Below are 23,277 nucleotides of genomic sequence, written 5' to 3'. Positions count from 1 at the left end.
GGAGCATGGGGGCGCCTCGTTTAAGATTAGTGATAAGACAAAGGGGCCCCCTGAGGATAGCTCTTTCTTGCCAAAAGCAACTTACACTACCTGCATTCCTTTAATGTTATTGACTGCTTCCCCAGACTCCTCCATCTCCCCCAGCATTCGGGTGACTCTTCTCCATCCCACCTCCAAGCTCACCAGCCCATTTCCCAACAAAGCTGGGTGTTCCACTTTGAGAACCGTATCAGCTGCTTTGATGTATACACACTACTGCATATAAAATAGGTAACTACAATGGCACCCACTCCAGCACTCTTGCCTGGAAAATCCCATGGACGGAGGAGCCTGGTAGGCTACAGTCCATGGGGTGGCTAAGAGTCAGACACGGCTGAGTGACTTCACTTTCACTTTTCACTTTCATGCATTGGAGAAGGAAATGGCAACCCACTCCAGTGTTCTTGCCTGGAGAATCCCAGGGACGGGGGAGCCTGGTGGGCTGCCGTCTATGGGGTCGCACAGAGTCGGACACAACTGAAGCGACTTAGCAGCAGCAGGGACCTCCCCGGCGCGGCCCGGTGGTTAACACTCTGTGCTTCCAATGCAGTGGGCATGGGTTTGGTCCCTGGTTGGGCAGCTAAGATCCCACATGCCCTGAGACACAGCCAAAACAAATAAAACAAAAACAAAGAAAGTACCTAGCAGATAGTAACCACTCGAAAATATTTTAAAAAAAGAAAAAGATAACTAACAAGGACCTACTGTGTAGTACAGGGAACTCTTTTCCGGACTCTGTAATGACCTATATGGGAAAAGAATCTAAAAAAGAGAGGATATATGTGTGTATACAACTGATTCACTTTGCTGTACTCCTGACACTACACATTGTAAATCAACTACGTGCTGTGCTCAGTCGCTCAGTCGTGTCCGACTCTCTGCAACCCTATGGACTGTAGCCCACCAGGCTTCTCTGTCCATGGGGATTCTCCAGGCAAGAATACTGGAGTGGGTTGCCATGCCCTCCTCCAGAGATCTTCCTGACCCAGGGATTGTACCCAGGTCTCCCGCATTGCAGGCAGATTCTTTACTGTCTGAGCCACCTATACGCCAATAAAGTTTTTAAAATAATAAATTTTTTTAAAAAATCCATATGTACTTCATTCATTGTAAGTACAGGGAAGATTCAACATGTATGGCTTCCCCAAGAACAGAAAGCTTAGAAAATAATACTCAGGATCCTAACAAAAATGAAGAGCACATAAAGATAACTTGGAAGATGTTTTGGTCCCTTGGAAAAGAACACCCATAACCTGATTCTTGCTCTCACCCATTGGAGGCTCAAGCAATATAAAATTCTATCGGGAAAGCGTATACACGGCATGGATCATCAAATAGGGAAAATTTGTTGAGAACTGAAGGCAGATATGAGCTAAGCAAAGTAGAAGAGGCTTATGTGAAGAAAATGGTCTCTAGAGCCAACCTGTCCAGCCCGAGAGAAGACTTCAGCTCCAGAGAAGTCATCATCCCCTGGAGGAGGCACAGAGGCCTTGAGCAGGCCAGGCCCCAGGAAGGCTGCTGGGAGCTCCTGCTCCACTGGGCACCGCTCAGGGTGCCCTGACTCTCCTGCCACTGGGCCAACCCCACGGACTATCCTGGCAGACCCTGGGGAAGGATGGACACCCTCAGTGAACTAGTAGCTCTCAGCCAGGGATCAGGAAACTGACATTTGCCAAGCAGCACTAGGCGCAGCTCCCTCATGCACCTTCAGTAGATAAATAGCTATGTTTGTGCTCACATCCCCCCAAAGGGTTGCCTTTAGGCTGAAATTAATTTTGTCAACCTAAACTCGATTTGCTGATTGTTGACAGATCACCCTGTTCCACATCGGCCTCCTTTCTTTTTCTAATTTTATTTATTTATTGCTGACTGTGCTGGGTCTTCATTGTGCAGACTTTCTCTAGTTGCAGTGAGCAGGAGCTACTCTTCATTGCGGTGCGTGGGCTTCTCACTGCAGTGGTTTCTCTGGTTGTGGTGCATGGGCTGAGTTGCCCCACGGCTCGTGGGATCATCCCAGACCAGGGATCGAACCTGTGTCCCCTGCATTGACAGGCAGATTCTTAACTGCCTGACCACCAGGGAAGTCCCCATCAGCCGCCCTTCTATAGACTACTGAAAAAAGTAGGGCAGGTCAAGAAGAGTGGCAGGTGATGAGTGGGCACAAAGGTACCCAGAGGCATGGCAGCAGTGATGAAATTAGTGCTGAAAGTATTGACACAAAAGAAGAGGGATTCTATCGCAAGAAATAACGACAAGTGTTCACAATCCTTCTCCATCAGAGGTATGAAAAATCTGGTGAAAACAGTTTGGAAAAGGGCAATACCTTTAGAGAAAGACTTATTCCCATTTACTTTTGGTCTTAGAGATTTTCTTGTTTGATGCTTAAAGGAAACGCAGGTACATGATCAAAAAACATTTTAGTTAGGAAATACAAAGACCCAAAAACTGAATTTATGGGTGTTCAAGATAGAGGTTACATGTGCTGTGCTTATTCTATTTAGAACTTTTCTGCAAACCATAAATGAGTGCTAGAGAATTAGACACTCCCTGAAGCATATTTAAGGCTCCTCAAGGAGAAAGGGAGAAATTAAAATGAGAATGTCTGTATCTAGGGGCATTAAATCTCATTTTGAAAATAATGCAATTTTTCTGTTCATGCAAATAACACTTATTTTAGAAAATTTTGGAAAATATAGAAAAGTATAAAGAAAATTTAAACTATAGCCACTATATTTTCATGTTTTTCCATCTAGCTGTTTACTTATAAACTATACCTAGTTTTCTTATAAAATTATGGTTATAATGTATATTTTCTTGACAAAAGTTCAATTAACAATCAAGTTAAGAGAAAAGGAAACTTTATTTGAGCCCACTGAGGCTGATAACCTAGGAGACAGACTCTCAGAAGCTCTGAGCACTGTTCTGCCCATTAAAAGTAGAAGGTACAGTCACATGCGTTTTCAAGACAAAGGATCGTACATCAAAATGACATATTGATATTTTACATAGAGTTAACCAAGGTTAGAGAGTCCAGGTAAACAGGTAGCAAGGGAGCAGCAAGCCACCATGATCGCCTACAGCATTGGAAAAGAACACTGTTCTTTTAAGAAGTTGTATTCCTAGCATCAGAAGAAAGGGGGGGAATGCTCTTTACAGCTGAGCAAGCATTCCCATGTTTGAGGTGCTCTGGTTCATGTGTAATGCAAAAGCACCCTGCACGTTAGGAGGAGGGAGGAGGCCCAGAGAGAGAGAACTTTGTGTTTGATTTATCTTGCCTGAAAATGTAAATTTTAGTTCAATTTATTACTTTTTGCAATTTGATTTATCATTGACCAGTATACTGTGATTATATATCCAAGTCAGTAAATACTCTCCTAAAATGTACATCTTTACTATCTTTATCATCTGATGTGCAATTGTTTACCTGGTCCCCTATTCTTGGGCATTTCCATTCTTTCCATTTTTTCAGCATTACTTCTTTTATTTTTCAGTTGAAGTAGGGTTGATTTACAATATTGTGTTATTTTCAGGTGTATAGCAAACTGATTCAATTATGTGTATATATGTCAGACTATTTTCCATTGTGATTATTAAAGGGTATTAAATATAGTTCCTTGTGCTGCTGAGTCACCTGTCGTGTCCAACTCTGTGCGACCCCATAGACGGCAGCCCACCAGGCTCCCCCATCCCTGGTATTCTCCAGGCAAGCATAGTTCCTTGTGCTACACAGTAAATCCTTATTATCTATTTTATGTAAACAGTAGTGTGTATCTGTTAATCCCATACTCCTAATTATCTCCCCCCAACCCTTTTACCCTTTGGTAACTATGAGTTTGTTTTCTCTGTCTGTAAGTCTGTTTCTCTTTTGTATATAGAGTCATTTGTATTATTTTTGTATATAAAGCCATTTGTATTATTTTGTGAAAGGGAGTCACTCAGTCATGTCCAACTCTTTGCAACCCTGTAGACTATACAGTCCATGGAATTCTCCAGTCCAGAATACTGAAGTAGGTAGCCTTTCCCTTCTCCAGGGGATCTTCCCAACCCAGGGATCGAACCCAGGTCTCCCACACTGCAGGCAGATTCTTTACCAGCTGAGCCACGAGGGAAGGCCATATTATTTTGTAGATTCCACATGTAAATGATATTTGTCTTTCTCTACCTGACTTACTTAGTGTATTATTCTCTAAGTCCATTCATGTTGCTGCAGATGGCAATGTTTCATTCTTTTTAGTGGCTGAGTAATATTCCATCAAGCACACACGTGCATACGTATATCACATCTTCTTAAGCCCAGTTGTCTATTGATGGGCACTTGGGTATTTTCATGTCTTGGCTATTCTAAATAGTGCTGCAGCAAACATTGGGGTGCATGTATTTTTGCAAATTGTAGTATTGTTTATTTGTGGTTACCAAAAGAGAAAGGAGCAGAAGAGGGATAAACTAAGAGTTAGGGATTAACAGAGAGATACATCACTATCTATAAAATAGGTAACCAACAGGGACCTACTGTACAGCACAGGGAGCTCTGCTCAGTATTTTGTAATAACCTATAAGGGAAAAGAATCTGAAAAACAGATATAAATGTACGTATAACTGAATCGCTTTGCTGTACACCTGAGACTAACACAGCATTATAAATCAACTATACTTCAATAAAAAATAAAATTAAGGGGCAAAGAATATAACACATGCTACAGAAAATCAAAATTAATGACACAGAGAACAGACTTAAACTCGCACAGTAAGCAGAAGAAAAAGACACAGATCAACGCAGTTAGAGGATGACAGAAATAAGACTGACAACATGTCAATATTGAATGCTGATGTTCCTGGCAGACCAGATGAAACAGAAAATACTCCTGAGGAAAGACTATTAAAAGGAAGATTGGAATGTGCAGATCCAGATAGCTCGTCACATTCCAGAAAAGAATGTAACAGAAAACAATCAACCCTGAAATACACTTACAGCTGAGGTTGAAAGTGAAATTGTTAGTCGCTAAGTCATGTCCGACTCTTGGAGACCCTGTTGACTCTAGCCCACCAGCCTCCTCTGTCCGTGGAATTCTCCAAGCAAGAACACTAGAAGGGGTAGCATTGGTGTTAAAACGTTTTTCATCACCTCACAGCCATCAGGATAGCTACTGTCACCAAAACAGAAAACAACACATTGGAACCTTGGGGCTGCTGCTGCTGCTAAGTCACTTCAGTTGTGTCCGACTCTGTGCGACCCCATAGACGGCAGCCCACGAGGCTCCCCCGTCCCTGGGATTCTTCAGGCAAGAACACTGGAGTGGGTTGCCATTTCCTTCTCCAATGCATGAAAGTGAAAAGTGAAAGTGAAGTCGCTCAGTCGTGTCCGACCCTCAGCGACCCCATGGACTGCAGCCTTCCAGGCTCCTCCATCCATGGGATTTTCCAGGCAACAGTACTGGAGTGGGGTGCCATTGCCTTCTCCGACCTTGGGGCAGTATTGCCAAGAATGTAAATGGTGCGGCCACTAGGAAAAACTGTATGGCAGTTCCTCTAAAAAAATTTTTTTAAAGAATTACTCATAGGATATATCAATTCCACTTCTTAGTATGCATCCCAAAGAACTGAAATCAGGCTCTTTGAGAGTGATTTGTACACCTAGTTCACAGCAGCATTATTCAGAAACACTGTGAGGTAGACGCAACCTAAGTGTCCATCAGCAGATTAATGGATAAACAAACTGTATACAGGCAGACCTTGGAGATATTACGGGTTTGATTAAAAGGCCACCACAGTAAAGCAGCAAAGTGAGTCACAGAAATGTTTTGGTTTCCTAGTGCATATAAAAATTACAGTTACACTATTCTGTTGTCTGTTAAGTGTGTAATAATAGCATTGTGTATAAAAAATGTTACATTTAAATTTAAAAGCACTTTATTGCTAAAATTGCTCATCATCATCTGACAATGCTTGGTTGTCACAAATCTTCAATTAATAAAAACGCGATATCTATGAAGTGCTAAAAAGTGAAGCACAATTAACGAGATATGTCTGTATATCTACACAGCAGAATATTATTCAGCTTGAGAAAGAAATTCTATCACTGTTTTTGAAGAAAGCAAACTTAATTCTAATTTCAATTAGATAAATGTGTGAGAATATCCAGAAATTTTAAAAAAAGTATATATATTTGAGGAGGAAGAGCTGGGAGAAATATCAATAACCTCAGATATGCAGACGATACCACCCTTATGGCAGAAAATGAAGAGGAACTAAAGACCGCCTTGATGAAGGTGAAAGAGGAGAGTGAAAAAGCTGGCTTAACACTGAACATTCAAAAACCTAAGATCATCACATCGGGTTCCATCACTCATGGCAAATGGATGGGGAAAAAATGGAAACAGTGGCAGATTTTATTTTCTTGGGCTCCAAAATCACTATAGACAATGGCTATAGCCATGAAATTAAAAGATGTTTGCTCTTTGGAAGAAAAGCTATGACAAACCTAGACAGTGTTACTAAAAAGCAGAGACATCACTTTGCCAACAAAGGTTCGTATAATCAAAACTATGTTTTTTCTAGTTATCATGTACGGATGTGAAAGTTGGACCATAAAGAAGGCTGAGTGTCAAAAAAATGATGCTTTCGAGTTGTGGTGCTGAACAAGACTCTTGGGAGTCCCTTGGACAGCAAGAAGCTCAAACCAGTCAATCCTAAAGGAAATCAAGCTTGAATATTCATTTGAAGGACTGATGCTGAAGCTCCAATACTTTGGCCACCTGATCCAAAGAGCTGACTCATTGGAAAGGGCCCTGATGCTGGGAAAGATTGAGGGCAGGAGGAGAAGGGGCAGCATAGTATGAGATGGTTGGATGGCATCACCGACTCAAGGGGCATGAGTTTGAACAAACTCTGAGTGAGAGATAGTGAAGGACAGGAAAGTCTGGCATGCTGCAATCCGTGGGGTCACAAAGAGTTGGACATGACTTAGTGACGGAACACAACATATGTTGAATATTCCTACAAGTTTATTATAAAACTGTAGTATTTAAAAATTTATAATACTCCTTTAGGAGTAGATCAACAGAAAAAAATAGGAAGTCCCTAAATAGGCCCAAGTGTATTGGGAATTTGAAGTACAATCCAGATGGCATCTCAGCTCAGTAGAGAACAGATTATTAATGTTGCTAGAAATTGCTAACTCTTTTGAAAATAAAGTTGCATACCATTAGTTTTATCCAGATAAGTATCAGATGGGTTGTATTTGTCTGAAACTGCTGCTGCTTAGTCGCTTCCGTCATGTCCAACTCTTTGAGACCCTATGGACTGAAGCCCGCCAGGCTCCTCTGTCCATGGGGTTCTCCAGACAAGAGTACTGGAGTGGGTTGCCATGCCCTCCTCCAGGGGATCTTCCTGACCCAGGGATCCAACCCAGGTCTTCTGCATTGCAGGCAGATTCCTTACTGCTGATTCACCAGGGAACCCCATATTTGTCTGCTAGGGCTGGCATAACAGAATATCACAGAATATGTGGCTTAAACATCAGAAATTTATTTTCTCACCCTTCTGGAGGCTGGAAGTCCAAGGTTAAGGTGTTGGCAAGTTAGTTGCCAATTTAGACACTTGAGCAGTCTGCTGAAGCCTCTCCTGTGGCAGACAGCTAGCTGCCTTCTCACTGTTCTCACACAGCCTTTCCTCTGTGCTCATGTGAAGAGCCTTCTAGGGTCTCTTCTTATTAACTCACGAAATCCTGTTTGATTCGGGTCCCACCCTTATGACCTCATCTAGCCTGAATTATAGTCATTCTTTCTTATCTGTAGGGGATTGTTTCCAGGACCTTCCTTAGATACCAAAGTTCAAGAATGCTCAAGTTCCATTTATAAAATGGTATAGTATCTGCATATAACCCACACTCTTCCTTTCATATAGGTTTTAAAAACCATTTATTTGGCCCTGCCAGGCCTTCGTTATGACATGCAGGATCTTTAGCTGAGGCATGTGAACTCTTGGTTGCAGCGTGTGGGATCTAATTCCCTGACCAGAGGTTGAACCTGGGCCCCCTACATTAGGAGCACGGAATCTTAGCCACTGGACCACCAGGGAGGTTCCTCATGTACTTTAAATCATCTCTAGATGACGTATAATGCCTAATACAGTGTAAATGCTGTGTAAATATTGTAAATACAACATACATGCTATGAAATACTTGCTGTTGTGCAGCAAATTCAAGTTTTGCTTTTTGGAACATTCTGTTTTTCTTTTATTCCCCCCAAACATTTTCAGTTCGTTGTTGGTTGAATTCACGGATACAAAATCCATGAATACAGAGGGCCAGCTATCTCCGTGGAGGCCCTGTCTCTAAATACAGTTAGACTGGGAGTATTGACCTTAAAAATAAAAGTCAGCTGCTTTACCAGCAAAGATGGATTTCTTTGGAAATAGCAGAGACTTGCAATTCAGGCAGATCATGCTACAGCAGAAACTATGGGCAAGTCCAACAAACAAAGGAGAAGAATGTTATTTTATAGAGAAAAAGGGGAGTTCAGAGTGATGGTAGTTTCTCACTGGCCAAGTTGTGGGGGTAGTGGATTTCTTGTAGGAGACTCCGTGTACCTCTTTTCCTGTTGGGGCTTGTAACTGATGATTCTTTTCTGTTGAGGATTCTTCTGCTGGTGTTTGAAACCGAAATGCTTCCTATAATTGACTTGCACAGTTCTGCCTGAGAGCTCCCCCTTCTGGCTTCCTGGCTCCATTTTAATAAGGCTGGTAAGGCAATGGCACCCCACTCCAGTACTCTTGCCTGGAAAATCCCACGGACGGAGGAGCCTGGTAGGCTGCAGTCCATGGGGTCGCTAAGAGTCGGACCTGACTGAGCGACTTCACTTTCACTTTTCACTTTCATGCACTGGAGAGGGAAATGGCAACCCACTCCAGTGTTCTTGCCTGGAGAATCCCAGGGACGGGGCAGCCTAGCGGGCTGCCGCCGTCTATGGGGTCGCACAGAGTCGGACACGACTGAAGCGACTTAGCAGCAGCAGCAGCAAAGAACCTGCCTGCCAGGGCAGGAGACATAAGAGACTCGAGTTTAATCCCTGGGTCAGGAAGATCCCCTGGAGGAGGGCATGGCAACCCACTCCAGTATTCTTGCCTTTATTAATGTTTGCAGGGGTTATGGCTTCAAGGGTTATGGCTTCAACATGAGTCTGGGGAAACATATTTCAGTCTATAACTTTAATCAAAGATTTAAATATAACAAAACCAAAAAAGTACTTGTAAAATAGGAGCAAATATTTTATATAATGTGAGTTTGGGAAGGCCAAGCATATTCCAAAATCTAAGTGAAAGTGGAGAGTGAAAAAGTTGGCTTAAAGCTCAACATTCAGAAAACGAAGATCATGGCATCCGATCCCATCACTTCATGGGAAATAGATGGGGAAACAGTGGAAACAGTGTCAGACTTTATTTTTCTGGGCTCCAAAATCACTGCAGATGGTGACTGCAGCCATGAAATTAAAAGACGCTTACTCCTTGTAAGGAAAGTTATGATCAACCTAGATAGCATATTCAAAAGCAGAGACATTACTTTGCCAACAAAGGTCTGTCTAATCAAGGCTGTGGTTTTTCCAGTGGTCATGTATGGATGTGAGAGTTGGACTGTGAAGAAGGCTGAGTACTGAAGAATTGATGCTTTTGAACTGTGGTGTTGGAGAAGACTCTTGAGAGTCCCTTGGACTATAAGGAGATCCAACCAGTCCATTCTGAAGGAGATGAGCCCTGGGATTTCTTTGGAAGGAATGATGCTAAAGCTGAAACTCCAGTACTTTGGCCACCTCCTGCGAAGAGTTGACTCATTAGAAAAGACCCTGGTTCTGGGAGGGATTGGGGACAAGAGGAGAAGGGGACGACAGAGGATGAGATGGCTGGATGGCATCACTGACTCGATGGACGTGAGTCTGAGTGAACTCCGGGAGTTGGTGATAGACAGGGAGGCCTGGCGTGCTGCGATTCATGGGGTCTCAAAGAGTCGGACACAACTGAGCGACTGAACTAAACTGAACAGTTTATTAAATAAAAGTTTTAATTGCATTTTTTTAAAAAATTCTATATGGTAAAAATCTTCCAATCAACAAATTAAGAGAAACATTTGCTACCTGAGTAACAAAAGGTTAGTATCTTTAAATTTAATTTCTCTGAAAAAATAAGATATAAAACGGCCTCCCTTTTAAGAAAAAATAAAGCAGATAAAAAGGATCCTCCCTTTTTAAAAGAAAATGCACAACCGACATGAATAGGCAATTTGAAAAGGAGACATGTAAAGGGTCAATATATGAAGAGACATTTAGCTTCAAAAATAATAAATAGGACCTTCCTGGTGGTCCAGTGCTTAGGACCCTGCACTTCCACCGCAGGAGGCCCTGCAGGTTTGATCCCTGGTTGGGGAATTAAGATCCTCCAAGCTGCATGGCATAGCCAAAAAAAATTAAAAAAAAAAAACAAAACAACAGAAAATAATACAAGAGTTGTGCCTCCAAAAAACAGTGAGATGCACTTGGGGGAAAAAAAAAACTGAGATCCAGACTGTTGATGTTTTTAATTGTCGCTGAAATCCCCTATTGTTATCAACTGTTAAAAGAAGTGAGCAGTTTTTTGATAGTTGGAGTGGAACCTTACAGTCTTCCCAAAGAGTGGTTTGGAATATGTATCACAATGTTTATTGTGCATATTCTGACCCAGCACTCTCTCTTCTAGGGATTACCCAAAGGAGACAATCTCACAAATAATCAAGGACTGTGAGAATTTCATCAGAGCACTATTATAATGTCAAAAAATTATGTTTTTGTCCATCAGTAGGGATTGGTTGGGCTTCCCTGGTGGCTCAGACAGTAAAGAATCTGTCAGCAATGCGGGAGACCCAGGTTCAATCCCTGGGTTGGGAAGATCCCCTGGAGAAGGGAATGGCAACCCACCCCAGTATTCTTGCCTGGAGAATCCCATGGACAGAGGACCCTAGAGGGCTACAGTCCATGGGGTCGGAAAGAGTTGCAGACAATTGAGCAACCAAGCATACACATGGATTGGTTAAATAGTGTCAATGAAAAATTAATCAGAAAGAAAGGGAAGATTTTATTGGAACCGAATTGAGGATTCAATTCGGGAAGAGCATCTCAGAAAGCTCTGAGAACTGTTCCACCTGTTAGAGGTCAAAGCAGAGTTATGTAAGTTTTTTGAGTCAGAAGGCTGTACATCAAATAATGTGTTATTGACAGTTTACATAATCCTGGTCTGCAAGTGCAAAGTGGTGGGTCATGTGACCCCTGTAAGGTCAAGAAGGAATGTCATCTTGGAGGAGTTGTCTTACTGAGGCTTGTACACGAGTACATTGATGGTTGGACGGCATCACCGACTCAATGGACACGAGTTTGAATAAACTCCGGGAGTTGGTGATGGATAGGGAGGCCTTGCGTGCTGCAGTCCATGGGGTCGCAAAGAGTCAGACACAACTGAGCGACTGAACTGAACTGAACTTACTGATGCCAGGAGAATATTGCACTTCATGGTTGAGCAGGTATTTCTGCCAGAGGGGAGGTTTGTGCAATGCGTCACACAGAGTGCACAGTGGGGAGAGAGAGGCAGCCAAATGGCAGAGAAAATTTTTTGTGTCTTAAGTTTTTCTTGTCTTGCCATAAAGTACGAATTTTATTTCATCTGAAGTTATATACAGACAGTGTTACACTATCATCTGACTAAATGCTGTACATCTGTGTGCTCTGAGTGATTATAAAAGCATATTGCAGAACAGCATGTGACATTGTGTGTACGAAGATGGATAGTAAGATGTCTATAAAGATGTTCACCAAATGTTCTCCCCAAATGGCAGGGTTTCTGTTGATTTTTATGTCCATCTTTGTCCTTTGGGGTAATTTTACAGACAAATAAGGATTATTATTGTCATAAAGGCAATAAAGCTATTTCCAAAAGTCAAGTTCTTCCTGGAAATCACACCCCTGCAGAAGTGCTGCCTCCCCCAGCACTCACTCCCTCCCTCCTCTGGACTTTTTTTTCTTATAGTTATCTATTTATTCATCTGTGTTGGGTCTTAGTTGCAGCACAAGGGATCTTTGTTGGGTTATGTGGGATATTTTGTTGTGGTGCACAGACTCTCTGATTGTGGCGGGCAGGCTTAGTTGCTCCATGGCATGAGGGATCTTAGTTCCCTGACCAGGAATCAAACCTGCGTCCCCTGCAAGGCGGATTCTCAACCACTGGGCCACCAGGAAGTCCCTCCTCTGAACTTCTTACCTGTGTAGTACGAGGGAGGGCGTCTGAAGGGGGAGGGAGCCGCACAAGGTGACCTCTTAGTGCAGGAGACAGAAAAGGGGGCTCCTCTGTCTGCTCCGTGCAGGATCTCACCGCCACACCGTCAGCCCAAGCCACTGTATTCAAACCCGGGAGGGGTGTCTGACTACTGTCAGTTCAGTTGAACAATTTAATTATTTGTATGTGCATTATTCTTTTTGTATAGAATCTGCCTTTCTATCTCTTCAGGATTAACCGCCCAGTGCAAAATATGAGCATATTCTTATGGAAACACATTGCATAGAAATCATAACTTATATTCCAGATTAAAGTGTAAATTTGGTTGGGATTGTCTTTATACTAATCATTTCCTCCAGCAGCTGGATAATCCAGAGCTGTTTGCTGCAGCCAGTGGTAAGTGTCCAAAAGTTTTCTGACATAGCCCTTTGGGCATCAACATGATTCTTGTTTCACGTGTGTGTTTGAACCAGGGTTTTTTTTTTAATCATGATTCTTCTAATAGATACATCTTGAACACACTGTTGTTCAGTCATTAAGTTGTGTCTGACTCTTTGAGACCCCATGGACTACAGCATGCCAGATTCCCTGTCCTTCACCATCTCTCAGAGCTTGCTCAAACTGATGTTCACTGAGTCGGTGGTGCCATCCAACCATCTCATCCTCTATCGCCCCCTTCTCCTCCTGCCTTCAATCTTTCCCGGCATCAGGGGCTTTTCCAATGAGTCAGCTCTTCATATTAGGTGGCCAAAGTATTGGATATTCAGCCCCAAACCTCCAATGAATATTTAGGACTGATTTCTTTTAGGATAGACTGGTTGGATCTCCTTGCAGTCCAAGGGACTCTCAAGAGTCTTCTCCAACACCACAGTTTGAAAACATCAGTTTTTCCATGCTCAGCCTGTTCTTCATGGTCCAGGTCTCACATCTGTACATGTTATCCTTATTTTTTATAGCATTTCCTAAGAGTTGCAGCTGCACTGCCAGTTTGTGAATTCTTTGGAAGGAACAAAATTTTTTTATGGTTTTATTTTGGCAAGAGATAAAACATGTACTATTAAGTTGGATCATGGAAAAAGCAAGAGAGTTCCAGAAAAACATCTATTTCTGCTTTATTGACTATGCCAAAGCCTTTGACTGTGTGGATCACAATAAACTGGAAAATTCTGAAAGAGATGGGAATACCAGACCATCTGACCTGCCTCTTGAGAAACATATGTACAGGTCAGGAAGCAACACTTAGAACTGGACATGGAACAACAGACTCGTTCCAAATAGTAAAAGGAGTACGTCAAGGCTGTATAGTGTCACCCTGCTTATTTAACTTATATGCAGAGGACATCATGAGAAACGCTGGGCTGGAAGAAGCACAAGCTGGAATCAAGATTGCCAGGAGAAATATCAATAACCTCAGATATGCAGATGACACCACCCTTATGGCAGAAAGTGAAGAGGAACTAAAGAGCCTCTTGATGAAGGTGAAAGAGGAGAGTGAAAAAGTTGGCTTAAAGCTCAACGTTCAGAAAACGAAGATCATGGCATCTGGTCCCATCACTTCATGGGAAATAGATGGGGAAACAGTGGAAACATTGTCAGACTTTATTTTTGGGGGCTCCAAAATCACTGCAGATGATGATTGCAGCCATGAAATTAAAAGACGCTTGCTCCTTGGAAGGAAAGTTATGACCAACCTAGATAGCATATTCAAAAGCAGAGACATTACTTTGCCAACAAAGGTCTGTCTAGTCAAGGCTATGGTTTTTCCTGTGGTCATGTATGGATGTGAGAGTTGGACTCTGAAGAAAGCTGAGTGCCAAAGAATTGATGCCTTTGAACTGTGGTGTTGGAGAAGACTCTTGAGAGTCCCTTGGACTGCAAGGAGATCCAACCAGTCCATTCTGAAGGAGATCAGCCCTGGGATTTCTTTGGAAGGAATGATGGTGAAGCTGAAACTCCAGTACTTTGGCCACCTCATGCGAAGTGTTGACTCATTGGAAAAGACTCTGATGCTGGGAGGGATTGGGGGCAGGAGGAGAAGGGGACGACAGAGGATGAGATGGCTGGATGGCATCACCAACTAGATGGACATGAGTTTGAGTGAGCTTCAGGAGTTGGTGATGGACAGGGAGGCCTGGCGTGCTGCAGTTCATGGCGTCGCAAAGAGCTGGACACAAATAAGCAACTGGACTGAACTGAACTGAAGTTTCTGAAGCCAGTGCAGAAAATTCTGAAGCCAAAGTCAGTAGTTATTAAAACAAAAGAAGTAAGGCTTTAAATATGGTGTTCCCTGTGAACAAGTTTAAAAAAAGCAAAATTGGGCAGATCTTCACATTCTGATAGATCACTGATGGATGATTTAAAGGGTCTGGAGAAGTCCAGGAAAAGGGATATAATTAAGATAATAGGGACTTTCCAGTGTTCAGGTGGCTAAGACTCCACACTCCCAATGCAGGTGACTGGCTTCAATCCCTGGTCAGGGAACTAGATCTCACATGCCACACTGAGAGTTCACATGCCACTCAGCCAAATAAATATCTTTTGAAAGATGTTAGATGATGTTACAGTAGAAAGAATGGCATTTCTAAAAAAAATTAAATATAAGTTATGTCATATGATTTAGCCAAATTTTAGAGGCAATGCTTGTAGAGTTTTGCCTTTTTCATATGTCTCTTCTATACTCTGTAGCAACTCTTTCTTATTCCAGCTTCTGCTAGTTTAGCAATTGAGGTTTAACCCTTGTCTTCATTTCCCCTTCCTCTGCCAGAAACATTCGTAGCCCTTTCCCAGACCTTTAGACTTTAAATGATTCAGATGATAACATTCTACAATCAGATTTAGACATAAAATTAAGAACAGGGGTTATGAATGAGCACTTCAAGAAATAGGTATCAGATAAAAGGAGAGAAATCTTTCGGTTAAATCAGAGAGTAGAATGTGAGTAGGAGACCAGGAAGATGAAACATGCCTCCCAATTCAAGGGACATTGTGGGCGAGGGCGCCTCGGAGATCAAATTGCCCTGATCATTTCTGAGAGATTACTTCTTGCAAAAGGAGTAAGGGGCAGCAGAGGATGAGATGGTTAGATAGCATCGCCGACTCAATGGACATGAATTTGAGGAAACTCCAGGAGACAGTGGAGGGCGGAGGAGCCTAATGTGCTGCAGTTCATGGAGCTGCAAAGAATCGGACACAGCTTAGTGACAACAAAAACCACTTCATGTCTATGGCCCAAACAGCTTTCCCACCGTACCAAAAAGTAGCCAAATGAATAATGAAATAATAATACATTGTACGTATAATACATCTATTGTGTCATTTAGCCACAAACTACCAGGTATTGCTATTTCCACAGGAGTGGAAACTGAGTGCCGCCCATCTGGGATGTTGTCTTCTGACTCATAACCCCCTGCTTCCTTTCTGAGATGCTGCTAGCTTTCTAGAATCACTGGAGCTAGAACCCACTTGTTATGTTCATCTTTCACGCCGACATTAGTCCCAGGAGACTCTAAAGTGACTCACTAGTTTCTGTCACCAAATACATCACTCTTTTGGTGAGCTTGCAAAATGACTGAATTTTGGCTTCCTTTGTGGGAAATTGTGATGTGTCAAAGCTGAGAGGCGGTCAGAGTCATGTAGGACACATATCAACCTGTTAAAAGGGTTTGGTTAAATCAAGATCCTGGGTGGACCTGGGTTAATCACTCTAAACGAACTGAGAGCTTTTCAGTTCCTGATGGTGAAAGCCATGTAATAGTAAGCTCTTACTTAGGTTAACTTGGGGATATTAAAACTCTCTTTCAAGTATCTCAGGATTACCTCTTAATATATAATCAACTTTTATAGTGGGTCCTTGTTGGTTATCAGTTTTAAGTATAGCAGTGTGTACATGTCAATCCCAAACTCCTAATCTATCCCTCCCGCCCACTCTTCCTGCTGGTGACCATAAATTCATTCTCCAGGTCTGTGAGTCTGTTTCTGTTGTAAGTTCATTTGTATCATTTTTTTTTAAGATTCTGCATACAAGTAATACCACATGACGTCTATCTGTCTGTGTCTGACTGCGCTTAGCGTGATAATCTCTAGATCCATCTGTGTTGCTGCAAGTGTGCAATCAACGTTTGATGTGAAAAAAAACCCTATATGCTGGTGATAGTGAACAGCAGCTGATTCGTTAGTCTGGACATTTGACTTTAGAATTCAGAGAAGGACTCTCTGTTATATTATCATGTATTCACACATATCTCCCACCCCCTCTGGTTTCCTCCAGGAATAACCTTACTTCCTGCTGCTGCTGCTGCTAAGTCGAGTCAGTCGTGTCCGACTCTCTTTGACCCCACAGATGGCAGCCCACCAGGCTCCCCCATCCCTGGGATTCTCCAGGCAAGAACACTGGAGTGGGTTGCCATTTCCTTCTCCAATGCATGAAAGTGAAAAGTGAAAGTGAAGTCGCTCAGTCGTGTCCGACTCTTCGCGACCCCATGGACTGCAGCCTACCAGGCTCCTCCATCCATGGGACTGTCCAGGCAAGAGTGCTGGAGTGGGGTGCCATTGCCTTCTCCCTGCTAGATGCTATTTGTGGCCTAGGACCCAATGATTGAGAATTTCCAATATTGATCTAGTCAATACACAACATTTGCTGGAAACCACTAGAAGCCAAATGTCTGCTGTATCAGAATACCGTGGACTTCAGTGACTCAAACAGTAGAAATTCATTGTTCACAGCTCTGTAGGCTGGGAAGTCTGAGATCAAGGTACCAACAGTCAGGTGCTGGTGAGGCCTCTCTTCTAGGTTTACAAATGGCTACCCTCTTGCTGTGACTTCACATGGAAGGGAGGGAGAGAGAGACCTTTTCTCCTATAACAGCACTAATTTTATCACCTACCAGGGTTCTTGGCCTCTTTAATCAATAGAAATTGATCAGAGGCCAGACAAGAAATTCAAGCAAGGCTTTTCTGGGGCTCCTGCTGCAGCTGGTGGTGGGGGTCTGGAGGAAAGAAGTAACAGGTTTCCTTGCTTCCTCACTCTCCTAGGCAGGGCAAGCCGGCTCCTTATATGGGGTGAGGGGTGGAGCCAGAGGGGTGATTTAGGAGGTTTGCCCACCGTGTTGGTGCTGTTGTGTGCAAGGGGCATGCGCAGTACCCAGCTTTTGCTCCCAACACCCTGTTTTTGCTTCCAACTCTTCTGGAGCAGCAGTTGGGTTTTGGTCTTTTCCTATCTTGTGTCCATAATTTGCCCCAGCTGTACATTGTAGCACAGTTATTTTTAGTCCCTTATAGTTTCTTTGTATTTCGTTGCTCAAGGAGACCAGGTGCAAATATTGCAGCAAAGGGTCCCAGGTCCCAGCCCATCTCAGTTCCATTCATGAAGTTTCAACCGTCAGGACCTAATTACCTACCAAAGACCCCATCTCCATGGCACTGGAGATTTTGGTTTCACTTATAAACTTAGGGGGTGGTGGGAGGACACACACATTCAGCCTATAGCATAATTACTTGGAAGTATCTCAAGAATGCCCTTAAAAACTGGTGTTAGGACTTCCCTGGAAGTCCAGTGGTTAAGACTGCGCTTCCAGTGCAGGAGGTCCAGGTTCAATCCCTGGTTGGGAAAAGGCAATGGCACCCCACCCATGCCTCAGGGACAAAAAAAATCCAAAGCCTAAAACAGAAGCAATATTGTAACAAATTCAATAAAGTCTTTAAAAATAATAAGTATTAGTCACTCAGTCCTGTCTGACTCTTTGTGACCTGATGAACTCTAGACTCCTCTGTCCATGGGATTTTCCAGGCAAGAACACTGGAATGGGTTGCCATTTCCTTCTCCAGGGGATCTTCCTGACCCGGATATCAAACCCCAGTCTCCCACCTTGCAGGCAGATTCTTTAAAAAACAAAGCAAAACTGGTGTGTTAATCTCAAATAATATCCCACATTAGAAGAAAGAAAAAAAAAAAATTCACAAGGATTCACCCTGTAGCTCTTGCTCAGAATTCAGAGGTGAGGCATAGATGTAATATCCTCGGGTTTTTATTAGGGATACATGGCATATGATTTCTTCTGTTGGTACTTGTACCACGTTTGACCTGGTAAAAGGTATCGTTGCACAGTGGGGGATGCAACCTGGCTGTACTCTTGACTCTGATCCCGCTTTCTTTTCTTGGCTGGGAAGGGAGGAGCAGACAGAGCCATCAAGAATGCCTGTGATCTATTCCAAGTAGTATTGTTAAATAGACCAGGATTGCTGAAAAATAGCTGTGAGTTGCTGTCCTTTAGATACTTAGATGCAAAGGGTAAATGCAGTGGGTGTCACAGCCAGAATAGTAATTATGTCATCTGTCTTGTCCTGGAATGTGACTTAGTAATTGCAACATTTTCTCCCCATCATTGACGCTTGTAATTATAGTGCAACAAATGGGATTATGTGCTAACTTGAGCTGTTTTAATCACCTCTTTTACTCTGAAATGTAATGGTAAAATTCCACAGTTGTTCCCTAGCTCCCAATTCTTTTCTCTTTTCAACATCTGTTATCCTATAACTCTTAACACTTCAGTACTAAGGAGAGGAGGCAGAGATGCTCTGGGCATTTTGTAACAGCGGATTTAAAGGCAAAGCAGACTTCAGGCTTGATAAAACATAAACAGTAACGGAGTCTTAAATTTCAGAATAAAGATTTCTCTTAGAAAGTAAATTGTCTATTTTATGTTTCAAAGATGGCAGATGTTTCTAGGATATGGTGAAGTCTGCATGCAATATTTTGTATACACTGAAGGAAACTTTGAACCATAAAAATCAATATAGGGCTGATTAAGGAAACCCTCCCTTTCAATCTAAGGAGTGGGTTTTTAGTTTAATTAATGCCGGGCTACTAAACTGCGTGTTAGGGTGTCACCTTTCCTCTGGAAGGCTCATTAAGATGATCGTTACATGTGTGTATCTTCAGATCCCATTACAGCAAGCTTCAGGGGTTATCCAAGATACTTTGGTTATACAGGAGTAAAGGGACCTTGGACACTGCATGAAATAAAGCTGATGGCGAAGGTGGGAAAAGGTGGAAAACTCCTTTTATTGTAAAATGACTTAATTTGCTCATACTGTGCTGTAGGATGTTCTCAATAATTTGAGTGCATCTATAAAGCTAATACTGTGTGGAGCCGACCCAGATCCACACAAAACTGGGTGCTGATCACTTGGTACCAGTACTAACAATTCTGGTTTCATTCTTGTAGTACAGGTGCTCCAGATGGAACTCTGCAATCCAGAGGTGTGTACATATAACTAAGCAAACACATCTGTGACCCTGAAACAACAAAAGGAGGCATTCTAAGAACAGCTTGTTTTCTTGAAAGAAAAATTGTGGCATCAAGCACAGTATCACCTTTGATATGACAGAAAAAGCCCTAGGTTGGACCTGCTTAGAGCTAGTGAGGCCACATGTTAATGGCATGGTTGTAGACCCGGGGCTGTGAGGGGAGCAAATATACAACTGTGAGACCAGAAGGAGACCAGTCTTAACTCACCTCCGCAGTTCAGTTCAGTTCAGTTTAGTCGCTCAGTCGTGTCCGACTCTTTGCGACCCCATGAATCGCAGCACGCCAGGCCTCCCTGTCCATCACCAACTCCCGGAGTTCACCCAGACTCACGCCCATCAAGTCAGTGATGCCATCCAGCCATCTCATCCTCTGTCGTCCCCTTCTCCTTCTGCCCCCAATCCCTCCCAGCATCAGGGTCTTTTCCAATGAGTCAACTCTTGGCATGAGGTGGCCAAAGTATTGGAGTTTCAGCTTTAGCATCATTCCTTCCAAAGAACACCCAGAGCTGATCTCCTTCAGAATGGACTGGTTGGAAGGGACTCTCAGGAGTCTTCTCCAACATCACAATTCAAAAGCATCATTTCTTCGGCATCTTTTCAAGAAAATTAGAGATACCAAGGGAACATTTCATGCAAAGATGGGCTCGATAAAGGACAGAAATGGTATGGACCTAACAGAAGCAGAAGATATTAAGAAGAGGTGGCAAGAATACACAGAAGAACTATACAAAAAAGATCTTCATGACCAAGATAATCATGATGGTGTGATCACTCACCTAGAGCCAGACATCCTGGAATATGAAGTTAAGTGGGCCTTAGAAAGCATCACTATGAACAAAGCTAATGAAGGTGATGGAATTCCAGTTGAGCTATTTCAAATCCTGAAAGATGATGCTAGGAAAGTGCTGCACTCAATATGCCAGCAAATTTGGAAAACTCAGCAGTGGCCACAGGACTGGAAAAGGGCAGTTTTCATTCCAATCCCAAAGAAAGGCAATGCCAAAGAATGCTCAAACTACCGCACCTCCGCAGGGCGACCCCTAAAGCCCCATTTTTTGAACCCCTCCTCCCATGCCTTGGCCGGATGGTTGAGGATGCAGCGCCCCCTTGCGGTGCGGTAGCTCTCAGAAAATTAGTCAAATCTGCCCACAATGAATGGATGTTGACAAGCATCTGAACAAGTAAACTGATCAAGAGGAAGGAAGCTGAAATAATATTTAGCAAACCAAAAAGCCAAAAAAAAAAAAAGTGATGATATTTAGTAAACCAAAAACCAAAAAATACCTGCTAATAATATTTGCAAACTTCAGACCAGCTGGATCCTGTTGTTAGTAGGTAAACTGAAGAACATTAAAATTTTTTTATTTAATTTGGACACAGGTGGAGTCGAAGCTGGCAATGCTAAACCAAAGGTAGTTAGCACCATCCGTTGACAGGCAGAGGGCAAGGTGTTTGTAGAAAGATGCTGAAGCAAAGCACTATTTGACAGGTTTAGCTTAAGCAGTTGCATTAGGTGGGAAAGCCTGGCTGGCTGTTTGTGGTGGTCTTAAGTTTCACCTTTTCAAGTTCTCTGGCTTAGGCGTTAGTTTAAAAAGGCTGTGCTGTGCTCAGTTATGTCCAACTCTTTGGGACACTGTGGACTGTAGCCCGCCTGGCTCCTCTAGTCCATGGGATATTCCAAGCAAGAATACTGGAGTGGGTTGCCATTTTCCTCCTCCAGGGGATCTTTCCAACCCAGGGATTGAACCTGGGTCTCTTGTATCTCCTGCCTTGGCAGGCAGATTCTTGACCACTAACACCACCTGGGAAACCCTTAGTTTAAAAAGGCTGCTACTAAGGAATTAGAGCCAACCCAGTGTAATAGCATCCTTGTTGATACACGAACAGCATGCAGGTCACAGCCTAGAGGAAGGAGTCTCAGAGCAATATTGGAGCATCCATCCAAGCCAGGGCAAAGGAAGAAGAAGCCAGTCCCAGCTGCTGACACTCATGGTTTTCTTGGCAAGATTGTCCATGGGGGGCTGCCCTGGTGGTCCAGCGGTTAAGATCCCATGCTGACAGTGCCGTGGGTGTGGGTTCAGTCCCTGATCAGAGAACTAAGATCCCACATGCCGTGCAGCATGACCAAAAGATTATTTTTAAATTGTCCCTGGATTAAACAAATGACCTAAGAAATTTTAGTTGCAGGACTTCTCCTTCTGGTCACATGAGTTCCCAGGTAGCTGGTCTACAAAAAGAGTGTGCTGGCCCAGCAGACAAGAACTTTCCAGGCCACCTTCCAGGTACAGTTTTCATGAGCAATTAATCAGGCAGCTACTGTAGTGTTTAGCTTCTGTAGCCGGACCGCTTGGCTTCAATCCTGGTCTCTCTCTTACCGGTTGTATGAACTTGGACAGATTTCTTAACTTTCATGCCTTAGTTTCCTCATCTGTAAAGTGACTTTGCTGCTGCTGCTGCTGCTACTAAGTTGCTTCAGTCGTGTCCAATTCTGTGCAACCCCATAGATGGCAGCCCACCAGGCTCCTCCGTCCCTGGGATTCTCCAGGCAATAATACTGGAGTGGGTTGCCATTTCCTTCTCCAATGCATGGAAGTGAAAGTGAAGTTGCTCAGTCATGTCGGACTCCTAGGGACCCCATGGACTGCAGCCCACCAGGCTCCTCCATCCATGGGATTTTCCAGGCAAGAGTACTGGAGTTGGGTTGCCATTGCCTTCTCCCACAATAAACCGTAATTGTGTAAAATAACCTAATTTGTATACTTTTCCTAAGTAAAGTCTACATTACCCTCTCCTTATCTCACTTTGTTCTTCCTAAGCAACCTGACCCCTACCCCAAATGCAGGTGTCAGATTCCTAAAAAGCCTGGAGAAAAAATCAGGAGGCATGCAGGTTTGTGGAAGAAACCAGCCAACCGGTTCAGAGAAATACTTTCACTGCCAGTTTTATGGTCCAAAATGCAGAGTGAGAAGCGATTACATCTCAGGAAAATTCCCAGGGCGGCGAGGAGTTGGCTGAGATGCAATACCCATCAAGTCCTCTCTGGCTGGGAAAAGAAAAGGGTAGGAACCTTCAGCCTGGGCAGAATCTTCATTCCGTCCCCAGCGAGGAAATCAGGTGCTTCCACCTTCCGTGCTGCCCCCTGGTGGCAGCAAGAGCAAGCCTGGATGCTCGCTCTCCCGGCGCACGCTCTCCCGGATGTCAGTTTTTGGAACCAAGTACAAAATCTCCGGGTGGCCCTCCAGCACTGTCTGTCTGCAGTCGGGGAGCCAGGGAGGGGCTGCGCTCCCCGGACGGGGCCAGCCTCTGGATCCGGTTTGCTGCGTTTGGCCAGGTTCTCATTGTGAGCCTTGCGGATGTGGCGGTACAGGTCCCCTGACTGCGTGTAGCTGCGCAGGCAGTAGCGGCATCGTAGGGTCGCTCCCGCGTGTGCACTGTGGCGTGACGCCGCAGTGTGTAAGAGCATGAGAAGGTCTTCCCACATGTCTCGCAAGTAGGAACATCCTCAGTAAAACCCCCAAAGCTTCCGGGGGCTGTTTCATACTCAGAAGGCAAGTAGAGTGGCTCATGCAGGGCGGGTGGAGCAGGCAGGGGCGAGGTCACCAGTCCTCGATGATACTGCCCTGGACCTGGCAGCAACTGGTAGG

The 23,277-nt window shown here is 43.6% G+C and overlaps 1 protein-coding gene across 2 annotated transcripts in view; it reads left to right on the top strand.

Moving 5' to 3' along the window:
* Nucleotides 1-23,277, top strand: part of GNG4 (G protein subunit gamma 4) — an 81,145-nt gene that overhangs the window by 48,197 nt on the left and 9,671 nt on the right. Inside the window, exon 5 of one of the 2 annotated variants that reach the window (XR_009734197.1) lies at nt 19,551-20,060. The exons of the other annotated variant lie outside the window; for it this stretch is intronic. The gene's annotated coding sequence lies outside the window, so the exon portion shown is untranslated. Of the gene's footprint in view, nt 1-19,550; nt 20,061-23,277 lie in introns of those variants that run through there. 2 annotated transcript variants of the gene reach the window in all.

The sequence above is a fragment of the Bos javanicus genome, chromosome 28 (assembly GCF_032452875.1).
Source record: "Bos javanicus breed banteng chromosome 28, ARS-OSU_banteng_1.0, whole genome shotgun sequence".
Taxonomy (NCBI): Eukaryota; Metazoa; Chordata; class Mammalia; order Artiodactyla; family Bovidae; genus Bos; species Bos javanicus.
The sequence above is the reverse complement of the archived record's forward strand: the minus strand, read 5'-3'. Positions and strand labels throughout refer to the sequence as shown.